The sequence below is a fragment of the Lissotriton vulgaris genome, chromosome 5, assembly GCF_964263255.1.
Source record: "Lissotriton vulgaris chromosome 5, aLisVul1.2, whole genome shotgun sequence".
Taxonomy (NCBI): Eukaryota; Metazoa; Chordata; class Amphibia; order Caudata; family Salamandridae; genus Lissotriton; species Lissotriton vulgaris.
The window spans coordinates 1,689,790,542-1,689,813,760 of record NC_141693.1 but is presented as its reverse complement, the minus strand read 5'-3'; the positions used below and the strand labels follow the sequence as shown (position 1 = coordinate 1,689,813,760).

The window sequence follows — 23,219 nt, the reverse complement described above, 5'->3', positions numbered from 1 at the left end:
AGATTTGTATAGGACAGCTGCGTGGTACAAGTGGGACATCATCCATGAGCGAGTACACACAGGACTTGGCCCAATTAATGACCAGTCCCGAGTTCCTGCCAAAGGAGCTAAGGACATCAAATAATACTCCCAAGGATTTCCGGGGGGAGGTAAGGTAAAAAAGAATGTCATCCGCATAGAGCGAGATGCGATCTTCGAAACCGGGGGTCCACCTAATGCCCTTTAGGGATGGCTCCCACCGCAACCAGGCCGCCAAGGGCTCGAGAGCCAGAGCAAAGAGCAGTGGAGAAAGGGGACATCCCTGCCGCGTACCCCGACCCAGAGCAAAGGGAGCCGACACTCTACCGTTTACGACCTCCTGGGCCAAGGGCTCCTCATACAACAGACGGACCCAGCCAATGAACACCGGTCCAAAGCCAAACTTAGCCAGAGCCGCCCATAAGTATGGCCATTCCACAGTGTCAAACGCCATGGTGGCATCTAACGAAACCAAAATGGCCTGTTTCCTCAAGGTATCCGCCCTCGCCAGTACGCCGTGAAGGCGACGCAAATTCAGCGCAGTGTTACGGGCAGGAATAAAGCCAGATTGATCCGGGTGCACCAGATCACCTATCACCGTTATCAGTTGGTTGGCCAATACTTTTGCCAAAACCTTAGGTTCAACATTTAGGAGCGAAATAGAAAGCACAGAATTCACGTAGTTTACCCTCTTTAGGAATCACCACAATAGACGCAAGTCGTTGATCATGAGGAAGCTGGCCTCTCTCTCTAGATTCCAGAAACATCGAGCGAAGATATGACGCCATTTTGTCCGGACCCAACTTGTACAGCTCGATGGGTAGACCGTTTGGACCCGTAGCCTTACCCGAGCGAATGGAGCGAATAGCGAGCGCTACTTCATCAGTGGAAAAATCCGCCTCCAGTAGCTCTCTATCCGAGTCAGACAGACAAGGCAGGGCGATATCCCGAAGCAAAAGACGGGAGTCTTCCTCCGGCTGGTCCGAGACCGGCGCATACACCGTTCGAAAGTGAGAAGCAAACTCCTCCACTATCTCCAGTGGATCCGTCACATGTACCCCATCCACTCGCTCGATCACAGGCACCACACGATTCAATCTCTCCTGTTTGTCCAACCACGCTATCAACTTCCTGGCTTTATCCCCCACATCATACAGACGGCCCATTTGCTCCCGACTCATAGCTTTCGCAGCATTCGTGACCAAAGCCTTATAATCAGACTGTTTTAACTGCAAAACATGCAATTTCTCCCGCGTGACTCCATTTTCAAGATCTCTCTCTAGAGTTACCACCTCGGCCTCCAACCGCTCAACCTCCTCATTGTGTCGCTTCTTGGAGCTAGCAATAAGCGATAGCGCCTGGCCCCGTATCACAGACTTGAAAGCTTCCCAGAGGGACACAGAGGACGACACGGATCCCACATTTTCAGCAAAGTAATAGTCTACAGCTTTAATAATCCCTGGCCTAGTCTCCGGAACCCGGAGATGCCAGGGATTGACTGGGGCGACCCGGCCCCCGGCATTCAAATGGAGATCAATATGGACCCACAGTGGGGAGTGGTCCGAAATGCCTCTAGGCAAATGTCGGGCCTCTCGCACCGTCGTGGCCTGGGCAGCGGGCACAAGAAGATAGTCAAGCCTAGACAAACTCCCGTGTTCCCCGGAGTGAAAGGTATATTGGGCCTGTCCAGGGTGAAGCATCCGCCAGCAGTCTACCATACCAAACGTATCCAGGAACCCACCAAGACAGGACTGTGATTGTGTGAGAACCCTGGGAGGATGTCGATCCAGCGAGCCATCAATCACTGAGTTAAAGTCTCCTCCCATCACTAGAAGCCCCTCGGGAAGCCCCAGCAACAATTTACCCAGTCGACAAATGTGGTGGCTTGCAAACCGGGGGGGACATATACCGAAAGGACGACTACGGTTCTTCCCTCCCACCTCCCAACAATTGCTGCATATCTACCCCTGTCATCTAAGATCGTGTCGTCTATCTCCAAGGGAAGGGAACTACGGAGCATAATGCCAGCTCCTCTGGAGCCCGAAGTAAACCCTGAATGGGCCACCAACCTGTAACCCCTTTGATTCATAGCATGGAACGTATTCCCCACCAGGTGTGTTTCCTGCAGGAGTACAATGTCAGGAGAATGACGTTTCACATATTGGAGTACAATCCCTCGCTTAATTATGTCCCCAAGCCATTGACATTCCAAATCAACACCTGTAACCCCCTACCCCCCATCCCGGAAATGAGTAGTCAGGTCCACCAAACCCCACGAAGGAAACACAGAACATGCAGCAATACGTAGCCCCAAATGCAGTAAGAACAAAGAAAGGAAAACCCAACCCCCCTTCCCCAAAGCCCCGGAACAACAACCCCCCACCCTGCACCCCTGCAATGAACCAAGAAACCACCCCATTCAGCAGTGTTCCTGTCGCCCTACCCCAAAAACTAAACTACAGATAGAAAGGAAAACATCCCCGGAGGAGGAAAAGTCCCGAACACCCCGCCGCCCTAGGGCCCATTTTGCGATAAAAGTCATCGACCCAAACAAGGAGAACAAGCCATCGTAACACAGTACAATGGAAGCATAAACCGGTGCCTCTACTCCTCCTGGTCCCGTCGGCCACCTTCAGCACCACTAGTTTGATACGAATTGTCTCTTGGCATGGATAGTGTGTCTAACCAGTCACTGACCACCTCAGGCATATCGAAGAAGAGCACCCGCTCATTGTGTTCATTGCGCAATCGGGCGGGGAAAAGCATGGCATATTTCATGCCCAGATCTCCGTTTCACCCCGGAGAATGCCAGTCTCTGTTTTTGCACCAAGGGGGTTAAATCAGGGTAAAAGTTGATGGAGGCATTCTCAAACCTTGTGGGGCCGCTGGTCCTTGAAGCCTGCAAAATGGCGCCTGTATCTGTAATTGAAGATCCGCGCAAGGATGGGCTGTGGGGCCGTCCCCTGCTTGCGTCTGCCACCCGGAATCCTATGGGCGCGTTCCACAGCAAATAACTTGCTCAAGCCTTAAGGGGCAAGATGGTTAATGATCAGGTCCTCAACTAGAAGGTCCGTCGACTGATCTGCTGATGTCTCCGTAACTCCGACTATGCGCATGTTGTTGCGCCTAGCACGACTTTCAAAGTCCTCAAGCCGGCGGGCAAACTGATCGCTAGAGGATCGAAGGGTACGAACCTCAGTCTGGAGCTCGGAGACGTCCGTGGTGAGACTGGCCGTCTTGATATCCAACGACTTCACCCTCTCGTTGGTTTTAGCCAGATTTGCCCACATCCACCGCCACTGTGTCGATCTTGGCTGCCAAGGCGTCATAATGTTGGCCCATCGACGATTGTATGCTGGCGATGGCGTCCATGATGTCTCAAAGAGTCGGTTCCTCCGATTTCGGGGGACCACTACCCAGGTCCTCCGAGGTTTTACCAGTCCCAATTGGTGAGCCCTTATTACATGCAAATCTGTCCATGATGGAGGTTTGGGTCCCGCCACCACGAGTTGTAGTCTTGAGATACCGCTTGTCACCCTCAGAATTGGCCGCCATTGCGGGTTGCCCGCCCCTCTGGGGCTTTCGGGACCTGGTGTAAATGGCTCCCCCGAAGGAAAAATCCACAGAGTATTGAAACACGGGACGTCGATGGTGATAAGTCAGGAGGTTGCAGTAACCAGCAGGCTCGAGCACCCAACAGCTACCTCCAATCCTCGCGGCCAGGGGGAAACTAAACCGAAAGTAGACCCCGGGCAGCCGTCCTTTGCCACAGGTCACTGTTGTTCAACTACTTTCGGGGTGCTCCTGATGCCCAATGCCCGGGATGAGCCACGGTGTAGGCCTCTAGCCTCCGGGAAGGAGCAAGTCTGGCATCCGGGATCCAAATCAAATTCTGAAAAGGGTCTTCCAGATCAGGAGAGTTGCGGCTAGAAGAACCCGTCGTTCAAAACAGGATTAATGCCAGGATAGTCGGTGGAGGCGGCGAGGGTCTCGGGAGCTCACAGCTCACGCGACCATCTTGGATGTGTGCTAAGCTCCTCCCCCAACACTTTGAGTTGTTAATGAATACAAAAGTTAACAAATACATGTTGAGTTGATTATGAATACAACATTAGGTAATTTGAATACCATTAGACAAATTAGTGCTTATGCAGTCTACAGTTGATGCATGTTGACTACTTTGGCTCTACAAATGAAGATGGTAGCCACATTCTATTGATTGGGTTTGGAATGAATTTGCTTATGGCCATGAACAGTTGCTGACAGGTAATTAAAGTATTTTGTTTCCATACATCCCTCATTGGTCCACTTGTTCTTGAGGGGATGTTCACCGTTAGTAGATTTAAACATCGCCATATTTATGCTCTTGAACCTAATATGGTATGTTTAACATCAATGTTATTTGTACACTGTGCATACTGTTCTACGATATTAAAATGTCAGCTGTATTTTTCCCTTTCATATCTCTCTGGTAATGGGTTTACCACCCTTCCAATATATGCAGATATAGCTTAGACCTTAAAAGGGTTGATTAATACTTAACTCCCACTCGCCCCATGATGTTTCTCAATTCTGTTGCTTCTGTATGTGAGTCATGGCCTTCCTCGCGGTCATCCCTATTTTTTTATGGTGGTGTCTTTGTTTGACTGTTATCGTTATGGGTAGTCTTTATTTGACAATCACCAAAGGAGTTCTTTTTGGCAGGCAAACGCATATTAAAGTTTATGCTACCACATGGTAAAGGACTCTTCTTTATCTGCGAAAGACTGGAAGTGATAATGATTTGGAAAATAAAGGTGTTGTGGAACAGGATAAATGGATTGCTTTTTCATGGGTGTCATGGAGGCACATGTCAACATTCCTTGTTTTTTGACTATTAGATATTCCTTGCTTGGGTGACATTTATATACACGCTCCTTTTTTTATTGTTTCCATCTTTTCTTTCTACTGTGAGTGTGTTGAAATTGTTTGGGAGATTTTTGCAAGGCTTTGGTTCTCTCTGTGATTATTTGCTTAAGTAGGGAGTACAGATTTGGTGATGTTTTTTTTTTATCAGAAGCTTTCACCTACAGTCCTAATGGGAACGTTTCATTTTTGTTCTCTTTAGGGAATCTACTTGCATGCGTCATTTTCATGTGCACACTATGTCTACCTGTTTTCAACCCAGCATCATGAGTTACTTGATTAATTAAGGAATTTTGTCACATTGGGTTTCTTGCTTGTCCAGCCGTTAAACTACCAACCATCACAACGCCCTGCTTATTTTATAAATGTTTCTCAGTGCATTAATGTTTTTCAAATATATTTAAGAATCAGCAACATTTTTGAGTTTGCATTATGTATACAAAAGCAAGCATTATAAGCGATCATCATAGCATCAGCAAAGTTTAGACAAGTCGGTTCAAGCATGTTAGAAAGTCTAGCAAGAAAACCGTAACATTTACACAGTGGGATTGTCATTTCACAGTACTTATAATACCCGAAGACCAAAAAAATAAAGCGTGTCCTCGGCTAGAAAATTGGGGGGGGAGGGGACTGGGGGGAGAGCAGATTAAAGGCGGGGGACTTAAGACGAGGTAGTAAGTGGCGCACCACTTGATAACAGAGCTTACCTGGGTAACTCTTTGCAGGAGAAAAGCCCTGACGTCCTTGGAGGAAATGTGGGGTATTATATGGTGTGCTTGTGTAACCTTCCAATGTAATAGACTACCAACCCCTTTAGAACCAGTTTGTTTTAGTTTGTTAAACACTTAGCTCACCCCAGGGTTGGTGTGACTCTGAGCAGTCCGATTTACACAAAGGAACAAGCGTTCAACATTTAAACAGCAACAAAACAGTTAAAGAATACCCTAGACACTAAAGAAATAGAACACCAATTTATAGAAATAGATCAGATTTTTAATGGAAATTTAGACACCGAAATGAAAAAGATGCACCGGAGGGTTCAGGAGACACAGAATTTAGAAGGTATAGTAAATCAAATTTTTTTACTTAACCGCAAATAAGCACTGGCACATTTGACATGTTAGACACCATTTCAAGAAAAACGTTGGTACGTATCAATGATGTTAACTTTAGGCGACCAACTCTAGGAGGAAGCTAGTCAGAGGGACGAGCAAGGTCCACAGAAAGAGTTACCTCTCCAGGAAAAGCAGTCTTCAGTTCAGTTCCAGCATCATTGGTTGCTTAACTTAGACTTCAATTGAGTGGTCCTGAGGGGTGGTTGGGATTTGCCATTACCTTTGTGGTGTAGTTCCTATAGTACCCTTAATTAGGACCTGCGCTTTTCAATAAAATAGACTGTGGGTTGGGTGGTAGACTGATTCTGTGCACCCCACTGTTAGCAGTGTTTTGTCTTAGCTAGCTTATAGTGCCACTAGAATCTCCTTTTATCAGAGCGATTAGTTTTTGGCAACCTCAGAACACAACAAACCCGGATTCCTCCGGCTCGTGGAAACCATATACTATTTTTCACCCAGTCACTCTTGTGTGCTCAATTTCTCTCAGAGAGATACATGGAAGAAACAGTTGAGCGTGTTTACAATAAGAATTTATTGTCCAGTTGTTATTCTTGTGTAAAACATATGCGCTGCTACAACTACTACACAGTAGCAGAGATATAGGATCAGCAGGCAGTGAATAAAAAAGAATAGTACAGTTCTACCATTTTGCGATAGTCATGAACAGATACATGAATATAAAATGCATTTATAAAAGATAGTGCATACTCCTACGATGCCTGTCTAGATGTACCTAAGTGTACCTAGCATGTGAGTAGGTGCGAAAGAGCCTAAGGGCCAAGAATCCTCCTAGGATTTCATTGAACCCCATTACCTGAAATAGTGAGAGTGTGGGACTTTGTCCTGGGCTCGTATTGGACACTCAGCTGTCAGCTGGAGCGATTGCATGTCGGAGCAGCAGCGTCTCTGGTCAGTGTGTCAGTGTGAATTCTCTGTCACTCCTCTTTACTGATAGCAAGAAGTGCTGTATTTGTACAGTCCATGTGCGGATGACGTTGTGGATTAAACCTTGTGTGCGGACAGGAGAGGTGAAGTATACCCCGAGTATCGTTCTCATAAATTATTCATATGCGCTAAGGATGTCGTCTTAGCAATATCGATTGGTAAGAACCCTCCCTCAGCCTGGAAGTAGGTGAAAGGTTTAGTCCATTATAGGAGTTATGACCTTATAAGGCTTGTTCATATGAAACTGAGGGGAGATGTTTATAGGGAAGGTGTACGATGTTCCCTTGACCTCTATTAGGGTACCAAATATGAAATTTAAAACCCACTACTCCTAATACTCAACAATAATAATACACAATATGATGTACACATTTATAACTGTCAGTGCATTAGATTATCGATGAGATTATCTATGAGTCATTTAAAATGTTTCTAAACGCATAAAAAAACAGTTTAAAAAACAAGGAGAGAAAAAAGTGTTCTCTTGAAATATGAATTTTTGTTGTAAAGTTCCACAAATCACATTTCTAAATGAGTTCGATCACACAAGTTGAACTACTGCAATCATGCTTAGAAGGCCATGCTTTCTGAAAATTGTCAGTTTGGAAAAAAAAGTTATTTGAAGAAAAAGGGGAAAGAAAAAGTTCTGAATTTGTTCCCAGCACACGCTGAGCTAGATTTTCGCTGCCTGCTGCCACAGGGGACAAATACTGCAGTACCTCGCATTGCACGTCAAGGGTGCATAGATGAAACTCCTCTCTGCCAACAGCTGGTGTGGAGGCAGCCGGTGCTGAATTCGATACCTCTGTGCCAATGCTGGAGCTAAAATTCAATTCAGTTGAAAAGGCACCTGCAAATCCTCGAGGAATGCATTTGTCAAGATGGGAATACGCTGAGGACAGAGTTGAGCATGGGACCACAGTGGTTCCAGCCTGGAGTCTAGGTCCGCTGGCGTCTCCATTAGAGGTGTCCGACAGATTTCCAACTCACATTCTCTGCTGCAGAACAGGCATCGAAAGACCGGTACGATGCAGTCCTCAAAGACTGGTCTGAATGTTAGGAACCAAAAGGACTTAGTACTGGACGGCAAGGTGCACCCAGATGTTGTACCATGCACTCATGGTAATATCTCTCCAGGAGAGCTTTTGCCATCTCGCTGGTGGTTGGTCTGGCCATTGGCAGCAGGTAGACGATAACCAGGATAACGGCGAGCAGAATCGGAGGTAGACCCCCGAAAATGCTTCCAAATACGGAGTGTATAAAGTTAGGAATAACTCAGAGGATTGTTCGAAAGGTGCTAAGGAATCATGATCCTATGGTCTTAAATAGGTGTACAATACCGCTCGTATCTGACATGTTATAGATACGTCCCACCATTTCTACAAACTGTAGGGGGCAGTTAGTACGTATAAGCGCCTATATCTATGTTGAGGTCTTGCGACTTGAAGTTCAAAGGTTTCTCGAGTGGAGGTTAAGGTTGCGGTCTGCTGTAAAAGCATGGCTTTCATTCTGCTCTAAGCATCAAACTGTATAAAACAAACATTCAATGAAGGCCATAGCGCCTCCCTGACTGTATTTGTCAGAGGAAACAATACTTGCATACAGCAAGTAACCCTGGTGTTCACGGTGACCAGATAGGCAATGCCCTGAAGCATCCCTCAGCAACCTTGATCGTTCAGCATCCAGTAACTCCCATTCGAAAGTAACTCTAACACTGGCTTGATCACGGCAGCTGGATTCCCTTTCATGTGGCAAGACAGATTCGCTATTGAACCATTACAAACTCCGCGCAAAACGATATCTTGGCACATGAGAGAACCACTTAAAGCGTTCCTGCAGTTCATACCACTAAGAAACACTTCTCGATCTCCACTCCGGCATAGAAATTTATATGGTAAATTTTCAGTGCTGATACCTTATAATAATATGAGGCTGGAACTGTTGTGTTAAACCCTGAATTTCTGTGCAAACGTTTGTGAACTATTATTATTATTATTATTATTATTATTTAATTTTATAGAGCGCGTAGTCACCCGTAAGTATCCCAGCGCTAAGATCAGTACAACTGGTGGTGGTGGTACTTTTTGGTGGTGTTGGGCAATGTTCCCACTGATGGTACTCAAAAACATTCCTAGCTTAAATGGATTTGTGCAGGAAATGATGACCATAATGTTGGTAACAGTACAATTTGTCAGTCTTAATAACCCTCTAACATTTCATTATTAGAAAATGCAGCAGTTTTCTCTAAATAAGACCACATGTTGTCTAATGTTTCAGTGTCCCAATCATCAGAAAATGTACTGGAGGTAATTAAATCACTTAATGAGATTTTAAATACATGATTAATTTTAAAAAGTTCGGTCGGGCTGAATATGTTGAAATCAACCTTGTCCCATACTATACCATCGTTATAGGAACTGCTGTAATGCTCACTTATGACCAGTCTCTTTGTTCACGATGTGGTGATGTATGTGGCTTCAGTAGGATGTTGACCTATTGGGCTGTGGAACTTCGTTGAAGATAGTGTCCATTAATAAGCATACTAAAAGTCAGTACTAAGCATAGCCAGAAAAGAAAAAACAATATCCCAGAAATTACCCGGAGTTCAATGCAAGGTGATACCAGGTATCTCTTTTGAAGATGGTGAAGAAAGTTCTTTAATTGTTGCTTGAATGGTGTTTTGGCTGGCATAGTTTCTGGTTCACTTGGATCCAGAGAAAACGTATCCAAGTTAATGAAGTAGCCAGAAGCAGTTGGATCAATGGTTGGAATTGCATCGGAATTAGTCGAAATGTTATTTTCCTCTCAACGAGGCATGTTGATGTAGACGTCTGTATTAGGTCTAATTGCAACTTGTGATTTATTCTGATTTTCATTTTGAATTTGAATGTGTTGTTCAAGTGGAATAAGTTCCATAGCATTGTTACTTAGTCCTTCATTCCTTACAGGTGGCTCTTCAAACGTGATGAGTCTTTCTGTTTGAACTTTTTGGATTGTAGCTAGAGGAGGTCGTCTGCTACAGCGGAGTCCACGAGGCCTACTGTTTAGTATTGGCCACATAGTGCGGTTTGATTGAGTCGATTGAGACAAATCTTTTCTCCTTTTTTCCTGCAAGAGGCAGGATCAGCACAGTTCTTGTTCCGTGTACTACAAGGACTCGTACAGGTTTTTTGTATGAAGGTTCAAATTCCTTTTTGTCCGCAATTTTCTCTCAGATCAGATCCCTGACTTTTGGGAACCAGACAGGTCTTGCCCTGACTACCTTGACTTCCTCAGTGGCGGTCTGCTTTAGATGGACATTGCTTTGTTTTGTCCTGGATTCATTTAGATCCTGTAAAACAGCCAAACGATCATGGAGATCAATCTGTTTTTAATCCGCCACTGCACCTCCACAATCAAGATCAGGTACCCACATTTGTGTCCCAAAGAGGGCCTCGTATGGAGTGACACCTCCTACAGATTTTTTTGGCTGGTTGCTTAACGCCCGCTGTACCCCATAAAGGTGTGTGACCCAACTACCGCCTTTGCCTAATACCCTAGCTGTTAAAGATTGCTTTAAGTCATGGTTTTTTCTCTCCACAACCGCATTTCCCTCAGGATGGTACGGAGATGAGAACCACAATGCTACCTACGCCCATTTCTTCCATGGCCTCTTTGTAACCCGAGAGCTAAACGCAAGGCAGCGCTCAGAATGTAACATGCTAACTGTGTATGTGCGGATAAAGACTAGAAATCTTTTATAACAGACCGTCAGCCGAGCGCTGAGGCCATACCCATTGGAATCTCGAGCATGAATCCACTGCAACTATGATACATTTGTAAGCCCCATCCTTTTATAAGGGGCCCAGTGGTCCAAGTACACACACGCAAGAGGTTTGTCTGATTTTAATAATTGCGTCTTCTGCCGGAAGTGCAACGTTGGAGCCTTTCATCTGCTGACAGATTTTGCATTTCCAGACATAGTCTTTAGTTTGCTTAGTTAACCCTGACCACCAATAGCGCTGTTTCAGTAAATAAATAGTCGCTGTAACGCCTGTGTGTGCAGAGCACAAACCCTTGTGTGCATCTAGTATTAAATCTTGTCTACGATCTTTATTTGGTATTACTCTATCTCCCACTCCAGGAATCTGAGCGTATGGAATGTTTTGTGCATCTAACTTGGAGTGGAAATTTTTTAGGTACAGCTGAGCTGCCTTTCCGTGAAGGGATGACAGCTACCATAATATCTCTGTCTATTTTAGTTTTTGAACAAGTGAGAACAGCTACGGAAGCCGTGCGAACAGCCCCCTTTGCGTCTACATGAGCAAATGAATTCTCTGCAACTTGAAAGCCATCCCGTTGATGACTGTGTATGAATCATGTGAGACCTCTGTAACTCGGCTACCTGTTCCTGTAGCATTTTATGCTTAATTGTGCCACCTTTCGCATTTTTAACCCGCTTTGTTTCCAATGTTGTAGGTGCTTATTGTACGACTGTACACAGGAAAAAGAAGCACACACGATTAGTGTGGGGAATTTGTGATCCGTATGGATAAGTGCCAGTATCGGTGCTTTTAATTCTGCCAACTGTGCCGGGCAGTCTCCTAGAGATTGCGTTTTTGTGCAACTACGATGGAACTTGCCATCACGCATGCGACCTTTCACGATGGCACAAGCCGAAAAATATTGCTGCTTACTTCCTATGGCCAGTTTTGCAGATCCGTCCGTATAAATAATATGTTCATACTGATTTAGAGGCAAGATTTCATTTAGTAGAGGATATTCTTGTTCGTATTGCAGGAAGGCCTGTGTTTTTAAACTTGGATCAAATCTGTATTGAACGTCTGTTACAGTAAGAGAATTAGCCCATTGTATCCATCTTGGATGTAACGCTTTCGCATTTGGTATGCTGGCCTTTGTAACAGCTTCTAAAGCCGGTACCGGAGTTACGACGACAATGCGTTTCCCATGAGTCAGTGCTCTTTCTCTTCCTACAGCAGTCTGAAAGGCTGTCAGGATTTTTTCTGTTGAAGTGAAACTCATTTCTGCATTTGTGTACAGGTGTGATTTATATGCAATTGGTACTGTTTCTCCCTCATTGAAGGTTAAATAAGTGTACCCGCCTTGACCCGCAATTATTCGGATCACCAAGTGGCGTTTACACGTGTTTGGAAGCAATCATGTCTTCCTGGAGTGAACAAAGAATATTAGTATGTTCTTGTGTCCAATTTCTGGCTGAAAAGTCAGGTTTTATTAAGTCATATAAAGGTTTTACCCTTTGCACGTAATCTAAAATTTATGTTCTGCTGAATTTTAGGAATCCTAGTATTGATTGTAATTTATTTTAATGATTTTGGAGGCTGTTGCAGTGCACACTTTTCTAAAAAGTTAGCTGCCAGACCTCTGCCTTCACTTTACAGATCATATCACAAAAATAGGACATAGAGGTGTGCTATTTTTTATTTTTTTTAAGGTTGGATTTGTAGCCCTCAGTGGCAAATCCCATAATAATGGTGCTTACCCTGGTCAAGTGCCTCTCTAAGTCGTCTGTCAGATAAATATCACCACATAGGACGCTTCTTCGTCAAATTTTTGTAGTGACTCTGTTAACCTTGGGCTAGTCGACAAAATTGTCGCTGGGACTCTAACGCACTGAATGTGGTCAGATACCTGCTTTCAGGCGCTATATTTTGGCAGAAAAATCCATTTGAGATATCAAGTGTGGTTTTGTATGTTGTTCCTTAATGCAGCACTACATAAATTTTGGACAGCAATTGTCTTTGTGCAAGAGTTTAAATGTCTGTAATCTAAAACTAGACGATATGTATTGTCAGGTTTAGAGACTGGAAACAATGGATTGCTCATTGGAGAGGTACATTTTCCAATGACCCCCTGGTGTTTAAGTTGATCTATGATCTCCCTGACCTGTTTTTAGGTCACGCGACCTATCGATGTGCGCAAGCGCATCAAGCGGAGCGAGAATTCAAGTGGCGAAAACATCGTCAAACCAAAGGGCTTTCAGCCCCGCGGTTTTCATGCAGTTCACGTGAACCACGTGATTAAACATGCACGCGCATTCAGGGCCAGCCCAGCACATCAAAGGGCTTCTCCTCCCCTAATTATTCATGGCCGGCCACAGGCCGGCCGTACTTTCAGTTTCCCGAAACGGCTTCTCCTCACCTAATTAGGGGAGGAGAAGCCCTTTGAAGTGCTTCACACCAATGCGCCTCACAGTCATTCCTAAGTCAGTACTCTGCCTCTGCCCAAGACCTGCCTTCTAACACTTTGAGCCTCGCAGGCAGGCCGTGGCCAATTGCTGCTTGTTTGTATTTGCTTCGGCTGCCATTCTTTATCTTCTTGGCTTAGCGCGGTGTCCACGTCCCTGTGTCTGCTTCATGGTGTATGCGTTTTATTTATTTCATTTGTTGCCACAACTCTTAGCGGGATGGCATAAGTCCTCAAACTCCACAATCTGCTCATGTGACATGGTTGCTCCACAAGACGCTTTACACATTACACTCATCTGTCTGAAGTGGGAGAGCATATGTCATAAGTACATATATCCTCTTCTTTTGCCGTTTTAAACAAGCAAAGCTGGTCCTTCTGTACTTGCAGTTTCACTTCTAATGTGTTTTGTTATTTATCATGATTTTTAGCTGAGGTGTATCACGCTCGTTCATGAGTTTGATCTTTTCATACTGTGAAATGTTTTCTAAGTTGTTTTTGATTGTCTTACCGCTGGAGGTCTCCCTGTGCTACATTTAGCCTCTGACACATGCAACGCCACTCAACCACGCAACGCCACGCAACAACGCAACGCCACTCAACCATGCAACGCCACTCAACCATGCAACGCCACTCAACCATGCAACGCCACTCAACCATGCAACGCCACTCAACCATGCAACGCCACTCAACCATGCAACGCCACTCAACCATGCAACGCCACTCAACCATGCAACGCCACTCAACCATGCAACGCCACTCAACCATGCAACGCCACTCAACCATGCAACGCCACTCAACCATGCAACGCCACTCAACCATGCAACGCCACTCAACCATGCAACGCCACTCAACCATGCAACGCCACTCAACCATGCAACGCCACTCAACCATGCAACGCCACTCAACCATGCAACGCCACTCACACGCCACTCAACCATGCAACGCCACTCAACCATGCAACGCCACTCAACCATGCAACGCCACTCAACCATGCAACGCCACTCAACCATGCAACGCCACTCAACCATGCAACGCCACTCACACATGCAACGCCACTCACACATGCAACGCCACTCACACATGCAACGCCACTCACACATGCAACGCCACTCACACATGCAGCGCCACTCACACACGCAACGCCACTCACACACGCAACGCCACTCACACACGCAACGCCACTCACACACGCAACGCCACTCACACACGCAACGCCACTCACACACGCAACGCCACTCACACACGCAACGCCACTCACACACGCAACGCCACTCACACACGCAACGCCACTCACACACGCAACGCCACTCACACACGCAACGCCACTCACACACGCAGCGCCACTCACACACGCAGCGCCACTCACACACGCAGCGCCACTCACACACGCAGCGCCACTCACACATGCAACGTTACTCACACGCCACTCAACCATGCAACGCCACTCACACGCGCAACGCCACTCACACGCGCAACGCCACTCACACGCGCAACGCCACTCACACGCGCAACGCCACTCACACGCGCAACGCCACTCACACGCGCAACGCCACTCACACGCGCAACGCCACTCACACGCGCAACGCCACTCACACGCGCAACGCCACTCACACGCGCAACGCCACTCACACGCGCAACGCCACTCACACGCGCAACGCCACTCACACGCGCAACGCCACTCACACGCGCAACGCCACTCACCCAAAGCCACTCACCCCCACGCAGTGCTACTTTCACACACACTGTGCAGTGCACAATAGGTCTCGCAGTAGGAAAGTTGGAGATATTGGTTTTGTAAATGACAAAGCCCTTTATGTTTTTAACATGCAAAATAAAAGGCATTGTTATTTGCAATTGTAATAGCTCCAACTTTCCTACTGCGAGACCTATTGGCAACGCCAGTGCTTGTTTATCTACTTGCTTTATTGTATATTGCCTCTGAGCAGTAGGTGAAACTTTTAACGGGGTCACGAGATAGGTTGAGTTCTCATCCCACCCAGCGTGATTTTTGTTCAGTCCTAGAGATTGGGCTACTGCCCACTGCTGTGCATATGTATGTTTTAAGGTGCACGGGAACATGATCGGAAAATGCAGGGAAAATACTACTTTCTCCCCTGGGGCACTCCTTAACGAATGCTGGTGGCCAGTCTTGTTCTGCTAACAGGATGTCATAACCAGATGATAAGTTCTTCCATACAAGACCTTTTACTTTCCTAGGCTTGTGGCCCTCCATCCGTAGTGTTATTTTGTATAACGTATGTGGGGCGCTCACCCTGGTATCTCCACCGTGATGTAATCATTCAACTTCGCTGTCACCAGAAATTCCTTCAGGTTCTGACAAGCTATTGTTAATTCTGCCGCACTGTCTAGCATCGTCAGAGCCCATTCCCCGTTCAGAAGTTGTGTCCTCAGAATTCTGGTCATGTCTGATCTTCAGACCTGTAACTTTCTTTCTTATATTGAGGTTTTGAGCTCTCTGCTTGTCTCTGGACTGAGTGCGCTCCTCCCGGTGTCCTGACTGTCCTTCTCTTTCTGAGCTTTTCTTTGAGCCCTAAAAAGGAACGAGAGGAACGTGTATCAGTATCCTGATACCTGTCAGGTTTCCTAATATTATCCCTATTCCTAAGGTTGTACCTCTTTTCAGAGGGGTCCTGTGGAGGAAACCTACCTCGGGACTGAGATCTCTTGTCTTTTAGAGTTTTCTTTTTTATTATCCCTCTTCTTTTTAGAAGAAGTAGGTGTCTGCTAGGAAGTGTCCTTTTCGGGACTGGCCATTAGTTGAGGTTTTAAAGCCCCCTAACCCCCAAACTATCCCTTCCTAATTCTGCATACGCAGCTTCAATTATTTTGGATAGTTCATTCACCTGTTCTAATGGAGAGAACTCCCGTTGGCGGATTAACAATGATCCTGCTTCCCCTTTAATGTTAGCTAGTATTACGGCTGATATTTTGTCGTAGTTATTTAACAACTTCATCCCTAAGTTTAGAGCAGGCTCTACTCCATACTCATTTTGTATTTGTCTTAATACATCTGGTATTACTGCTAATGAAGGAACACCATGAGTTCTGGTATATATGGCAGCAAAGACTGTACCTCAAGATGTGCAATCCTCTTAATGTGGTATAATCCCCATGTGCAAGCAGATTGTTAACATTCAGTGTTTTTTAAATGGTGATGTATTTGGGAATACTGCCTCTAACTGAGTTCTTTTCAGAGCTACCCAGAAAGGAATTTGTTCACGTTTTGTGGGCACTTTGCCCACTACCACGTGTATGGTTTGTGGAGTCAATTTACTACCTGTGCTCTGTGTAGCTTGCTGCATTTGGGTATAATACTGTTGGTTGGACCGCTAGTGTCCTCAAGACGAAGTGTCCTGTTTCTGTTAAGTTTTATCAACTCTTTGTGTTGAACAAGCAGTTCATCATGTGGCACTGTGTCAATGTCGGGAAGTGGTGCATAGGTCACTAATATCGGCCATGTTACTCCTGGTATTCCTAAGGGACCAAGCCTGGCTCTTGTTCTGATGTGGGGTAGGGCGCCATTAAACCAGAAAAAATTTTCCTGGTAAGTAAGCGGAATCTCAATCTCCTCAAACAGAGTGTAGACCGCTGGTGTCTCTTCATGTGTGTAGTAATGAAAAGTGTTTGTTACGGCATTCGCTGCTGGGAATGTAACCCATGAGTAGAATACCTCTGCTTGGAAATCTTCGTGTGCTTCTATCATGAATATTACTACACCTCCTCTGGGTGGTAACTCATTTTTGAGTAGTTTAACTGTCAGAGTATGTCTTACATTGGCTGCAATCTGTATTGCATTGGAATTGTCTTCTGCAGACTGATTAAATGCCTGGTTTATTGGGTTTAAATCTCCGTTATCAATAGACATCGTGTTTAAGACACAGAATAACTGGCCAAGGAAATTTAAGATAAGCTTTTATGAACAATTTTGGAAAGATTGTCCTCCAAGCTTGTATAACCAACAGCCAATAAATAGGATATCTCGCCTACTCAGCTGTGGCGGCGTTTTTGTGCCCACTCACTCCTGACATCTCTGGTTTAGTAAGTGGGGTCTACTGTTAAATAAGTACCAAATGTTGGTGGCACGATGTAGTGTAGTTTATATAGTACCCTCATGCAGGACCTGCGCTTTTGGATAACATACACTGTGGGTTGTGTGGTAGACTTATTCTGTGCACCCCCACCGCGTATGTTAGCCACTAGGATTTCCTTTTATCAGAGAGATTAGTTTTTGGCAACCTCAGTACACAACAAACCCTGATTCCTCAGACTCGTGGAAACAATATACTGATTTTCACCCAGCCACTTGAGCGTGCTCATTTGCTCTCAGAGAGATACACAGAAGAAATAGTCGAGCGTGTTTACAATAAGAATTTATTGTACCGTTGTTGTTCTATATGTAGCAGAGATGTAGTATCAACAGTACAGTGAATAAAAAGGAATAATACAGTTCTACCATTTTGCAATAGTCATGAACAGATACATGAATATAAAATGTATTTATAAAAGATAGGTACATCTAGACAGGCATCGTAGGAGTATGCACTAAGTGTATTTAGCATGTGAGTAGGCGCGAAAGAACCTAAGCCTATGAGGCAAGAATCCCACTACGATTTAGTCGAACCCCATTACCTGAAATAGTGAGAATGTGGGTCTTCGTCCTGGACTCTAATTGGACACCCTGCAAGGTATAGTCAGGCCACTGTCAGCTGGAGCGATTGCGTGTCGGAGCCGCAGCGCCTCTGGTCAGTGTGTCTGCGTGAAGATTCGGTTCCTCCTCTTTAATGACAGCAAGAGGTACTGTATTCATACAGTCCATGTGCGTACTGTACGATGCCTGTCTAGATGTATCTAAGTGTATTTAGCATGTGAGTAGGTGCGAAAGAGCCTAAGCCTAAGAGTGTGGGACTTCGTCCTAGACTCAAATTGGACACCCTGCAAGGGATAGTCAGGCCACTGTCCGCTGAAGCGATTGCGTGTCGGAGCCACAGCGCCCCTGGTCAGTGTGTCGGCATGAAGTCTCGGTCCCTCCTCTTTACTGATAGGTACTGTATTCTATATAGTCCATGTGCGTGTGTTAGCTATTGTTGAGTATGAGGATGACTGGGAAAAACCTTGTGCTTGGATAGTAGAGGAAAAGTATACCCCCGGGTATCATTCTCCTAAATCCTTCATATGGGCTAAGGCTGACATCTTTGCAATATTGATTGGGAAGAACCCTCCCTCATCATGGAAGTAGGTGAAAGATTTAGTCCGTTAAAGGAATCAGTCCTTATAAGGTGTTCAGTCCCTATAAGGTAGTATATCCTTATTAGGAGTTATGACCTTATTAAACTTGTACATATGAAATGAAGGGGAGATGATGTAGGGAAGGTGTACGATGTTCCCTAGACCTATATTATGGTACTGATATGAAATAGAACACCTTAATGAGATGGATGTAGAACACCTTAATGAGATGGAAGTCCATTTATGTATTTTGTTTTAAATTGAATTCTCATGATTTATTTTTAAAATCGAATAAAGCAATTATTGATTGAAATAGAAAAGTAAATCTAGCAGATTAATACGGAGTGCAGGTGTGTGCGTTGCGGATAGAGACTTGCAGCTGCTGCTTAACTGTATCGAAGGTGAAAGTCCTACTGGTAGCTATTGCTGATGGCAGGGAGGTGTGAGCCTAAGTGTCTCTGCGTTTGGAGAATGCTATCTTGAACTTCGATTGGAGCACAGTTGCCTTCTGCACATCCTCTCGACACCCTCACAGCACCCAAGGCCTAAGTAGACCTTTCTGCGTCAGAGTCCTGGTCAGGCACGTCCTCTCAGCAACTCAACCTGCCATGCCCTTTTTGTTATTTTAGACACCTACGTTGGTCTACAAATAGGTCCGTATTTTGAAAGTATGGAAATTAAAGTGGCACTGTGAAATTAGGCAACAAGTGCGGTCCCTGGCTGTATGATTGGTGCTTGATCCCATTAGTACCAATTTTCGAAACAATCACGTACTCAAGTAAGGAGTTACTAAAACTTAGGCCAGGCATAACTAATGAAATAAGTGGGTAAAGGAACTGGGTGCACACAGAAGACACAAGTATATCTCTGTATAACGTAAAGGTAGGAAGAGAGGAGATCAAGTGTGGTTTGCTTAATGCACGCTCATTGGTAAACCGTGCACTTGAACTAAATATTCTTTGAGTCAAATGAATGAGCTATTCTCTTTGGTACAGAAACCTGGATCCACACAGGCTTAGATGTTGATCTGGGAGTAACCTGCCCGCTAGGTTTTTAAAGCAATTCATCAATCAAGAGCAGAGAAAAGAGAAGGAGGAGGAGAAGCAATTATATTAAAAGAAAAATTGGAGATAGCTATTATTCAACCAATAAAATACAGGGAGCGGAACTACTGGGTTTCACTATAGATGTGGGGCAGCTTTTTCAGGAATCCTATGGTATTGGCTGCCAGGGACAATAAACAGTTTAAAAAACGGTTGTATAAAGTTGATCACAAATCCTGAACTAACTCACTCCAACCTTTTCATACCTATAACTTGAATATATGAGCAGAATATAGCTCACTTACCCAATGTAGAGAACTATTTTTTAAATTTACATTCTGTTTATTAAACCATTTACTCAGATACAATACACTTAATCTTTACAATCCGTTTTTCTCTTCTTCCCCTCGTCCTGTGAGTAACAAATGACCACTAATGTCTGATGCCGCCCCCGTGGTCCATCTGGTTTAGCCCTATATCATTCCATGCATCATTTTAAGGATATTGCCTTACAGCCCCTGCTTTGATAGATTACCTTTTCAGTCTGACTGCACCAGTCTAAATCTTGCTCCCATGCCTCCAACCACTGGGGAAGCGTTGCGCCCCACTCCCTAGCCACATTTCTCTTGGCCACTGCTGCCGCCATCATAAGCCACACTTTCTGATATTTGGGCCATGGCTACTCCCTGAGACACATAATATAAGCGTTCTTGGTTCCAGTGGGACCATCTTATCCACAACCTCTGATATCACTTTTGTGACCTCTGTCCAGTAGCCCCGAATAATTGGACATTCCCACAAAATATGGAAGGATGATCCCACTTCCCCACAGGTGCAGCCTCTGCTGCACCTGTCTGATTCCCTTCGTCCCAGCCTAAATAAGAGTGAGATAGAGGAATATGATGTGTAGTATCCGTAGTTGCACTAGCCTGAATCTCGATCTTCTGGCCACCTCCCTTGGTACTTGTAGCACCTCTTTCCTCTAGGGTACCTCATCCTCTAGGGTACCCACTTACTCTTCCCATGTCTCTCACAGCTGGACTAAAGGTTCTGGCGAGTTAAGGATTTTCCTATATGTCAACACTTTGGACTGCATAGGGTCCAACAGGAGTATATCTTCCATGGGCATGTACTCTGATAAGCTATCCCCTTTCCAAATGTGTGTCCTAAGTGCATACTCCAGTTTAGATAGCGAAACTCTTCTGTACTTGCCATGCTGTATTCTTATTGCAGTTCCCGAAAGGTGATCAACGCTCGGTCCCTCCATACGTCCCGAGCGAGGGTTCTTTCCATCAAAGTAGTTGCGCATTGCAAATATTTATTTACCTCATGCCATATTTGGGTCACTTTCCGGGTGTGCAGCCGGAGTTGTCTCAATCCCATTTTATGGTATAGAACTGACTGATGACCTCTGTCGCCCTTCACTTGCCGGTCGACCCTGTATGCTGGTTCCTCTCTATCTGCGTGCACCCATGAGTTAACTGTGCTGCCCAATAGTACTTCTTGATATCTCGGTCTGCTTATTCCCCTCCCCCCCACCCTCTATAGCTTTGAAATGGCAATTTTAGAGCTGCCCCCGTTCCAGAGGACCTGCTTATCTCTGTCTATCTTCCGAAAGAAGATAGGAGGAACTCTACATGGGGTATTTTGTAGAACATAAAGAAAGTGGAGTAGGGCCGCTCTACCCATGAGGGACAGTGGGAGGCCTTACCAGTGTGCCACATCTGTCCCGAGCCTTTCAATCAATGGGAGAAGATAGTTATTTTTAGAAATTCCTGCGGGTCCCTGGTGATATGTATTACCAAGTACTTAAAGCTCGTTCGCACTAATAGGGGTGTGTCTCTAGCCAGCCCTGGCGGGGAAAGGTGGGGTTTCCCCTGATAGGGGAAGTTAGAGGGATGTCCCAGTTAATCTGGTAGCTGGAGTAGCTGCCAAATAACCAAAAGATATGGATATGGTCACCGTGCTGTATGGTCTGGTGGCAAATAAGAGAATATCATCTGCTTATAGCGAGATTTGTTTCTCCCACCCCTCAGTCTCTAATGCCTCTCACCATGTGGTCCGCTCATCCATGCTGCCAGCGGTACTAGTGCAAAGAGCTTTGGGGACAGCGGGCACCCCGGCCTTGTCCCTCGTCTCAATGTAAAGGCTCTGGACACCACTCCATTTACACAAAGTCTTGCCTTCGGGTCTGTATACAATAGCCTGACCCAACTAATTACCCCTGCCCAAATCACAACTTCTCGAGTACTGCAAATAGATATGGCCACTCAAGGCTGTCAAACGCTATTCAAGCGTAATGTAGGGCACTCTTAGGTTTCTGTTACAGTATATGACTGGAACAACTGGTAAGCAGTCCAACACATCAAGGGGGACACACCCTCGATTTGATGTTTTCCCTATTAGAATAGATTACTACAGTAAAGGACATGATCCCACTAAGCTGGTCAGATCATGTACTAGTAGCCTTCAAAATACATGGGCCCAAAATAATGGAGGAAGTGAAAACCGTTAAAAGCTTGGTACAAATTAAGGAAGTCTAAAGAAGAAAAGATATTTGACACCACAAATTGTTACCAGAAAGAGGTCACCGTGGATGAGAACTATGAATATTTACAGGAATCAACTAAAGGAACTCTAGAGGAAATAATACCTACAGGGGTGTGAAATTTATTAAAATATCTACTTGTCCATGGGGCAGATTGCTTCATAAATCTACTTTTCCTGTAACAACATTTACTTGTCCCTTTGGTGCCATGTAGTTCGGCAAACCCATTATGGCAGCAATTTCATTATATAAGAGCTCTTATATAGTCTCTCTGACTATGCCAGGGCTAATACCATAGTAGTGTTTGAATACTAGCAATCCCTTTATATTTTGCCACGTTTCGGCAGACCTACCTACTGGGACTGAAGGTAGTAGTAAGCAACAGTTCCAGGGTTGGAATGCCCTTTTGAATCAGTGCAAACCTACTAACTTTCATGTTTTAAGGGTTTTCAACAACTCTTCTCTAATCTTTTCTAATACTGAAAAATGTTGGAAATTGACTCCTGATAATGGCAGACTGAACACCTTCTTCCAGACTTGGGAAAAAAGAGGTTGGAGGGAAAATGAAGTTGTAAACACTCAGGTTTTCGCATGAGCAAATCTACACATGCATATTTGCTCATGCTAAAATGCATTTCACAAATATTTTCTAGGAGTACAATTTTTTGCTCTACTTCTGTAAATTCTTGTGAATGTACAAAAGCCATATAGCTGCACTTAATGCAAGGACATATACCAATGTCTATTACTATTCAATGACTATTTTTATGTTTAATTAATTTACTGTGACTAAAACGGTAACTTTTAATTAGAGATTCTCTTGAATGCTGTTGGAGTATTTTTGTGTTTAAAGGCATGCAGCGCTGCTGATTACTAGCGCCACCTTTCTCCTACCTTCAGTCAGCAGCCCCTCTGCCCCAGTCCACCGCGGCTCCTCTGCCGATTGAGTGGAGGGCGGCTCACCTACCGCGGCTCCTGGTGCCGGTCTGGTGGTGAGAGCGGGCGCCATATTGGGAGGAGTCAGAGAGCACTGGGACCTGAGGCAGCGGTCCAGTTGCTCAAGGCTCCTTCCCATAAAACGTGATGTGTTGGAGGGAGCGCAGCGGACGAGCGCAGCGGGCGCGACGGAGGCGCGCTAGAGTTAAGCTCGTCTGCGCTCGTCCGCGAGCGTCCGGGACTAGGGGCTAAGGA

At 45.2% G+C, this 23,219-nt stretch overlaps 1 protein-coding gene across 2 annotated transcripts in view; it reads left to right on the top strand.

Moving 5' to 3' along the window:
• The window catches only part of TLK2 (tousled like kinase 2), a 1,405,344-nt gene that overhangs the window by 37,211 nt on the left and 1,344,914 nt on the right, over positions 1 to 23,219 (top strand). The gene's annotated exons all lie outside the window — the stretch shown is intronic.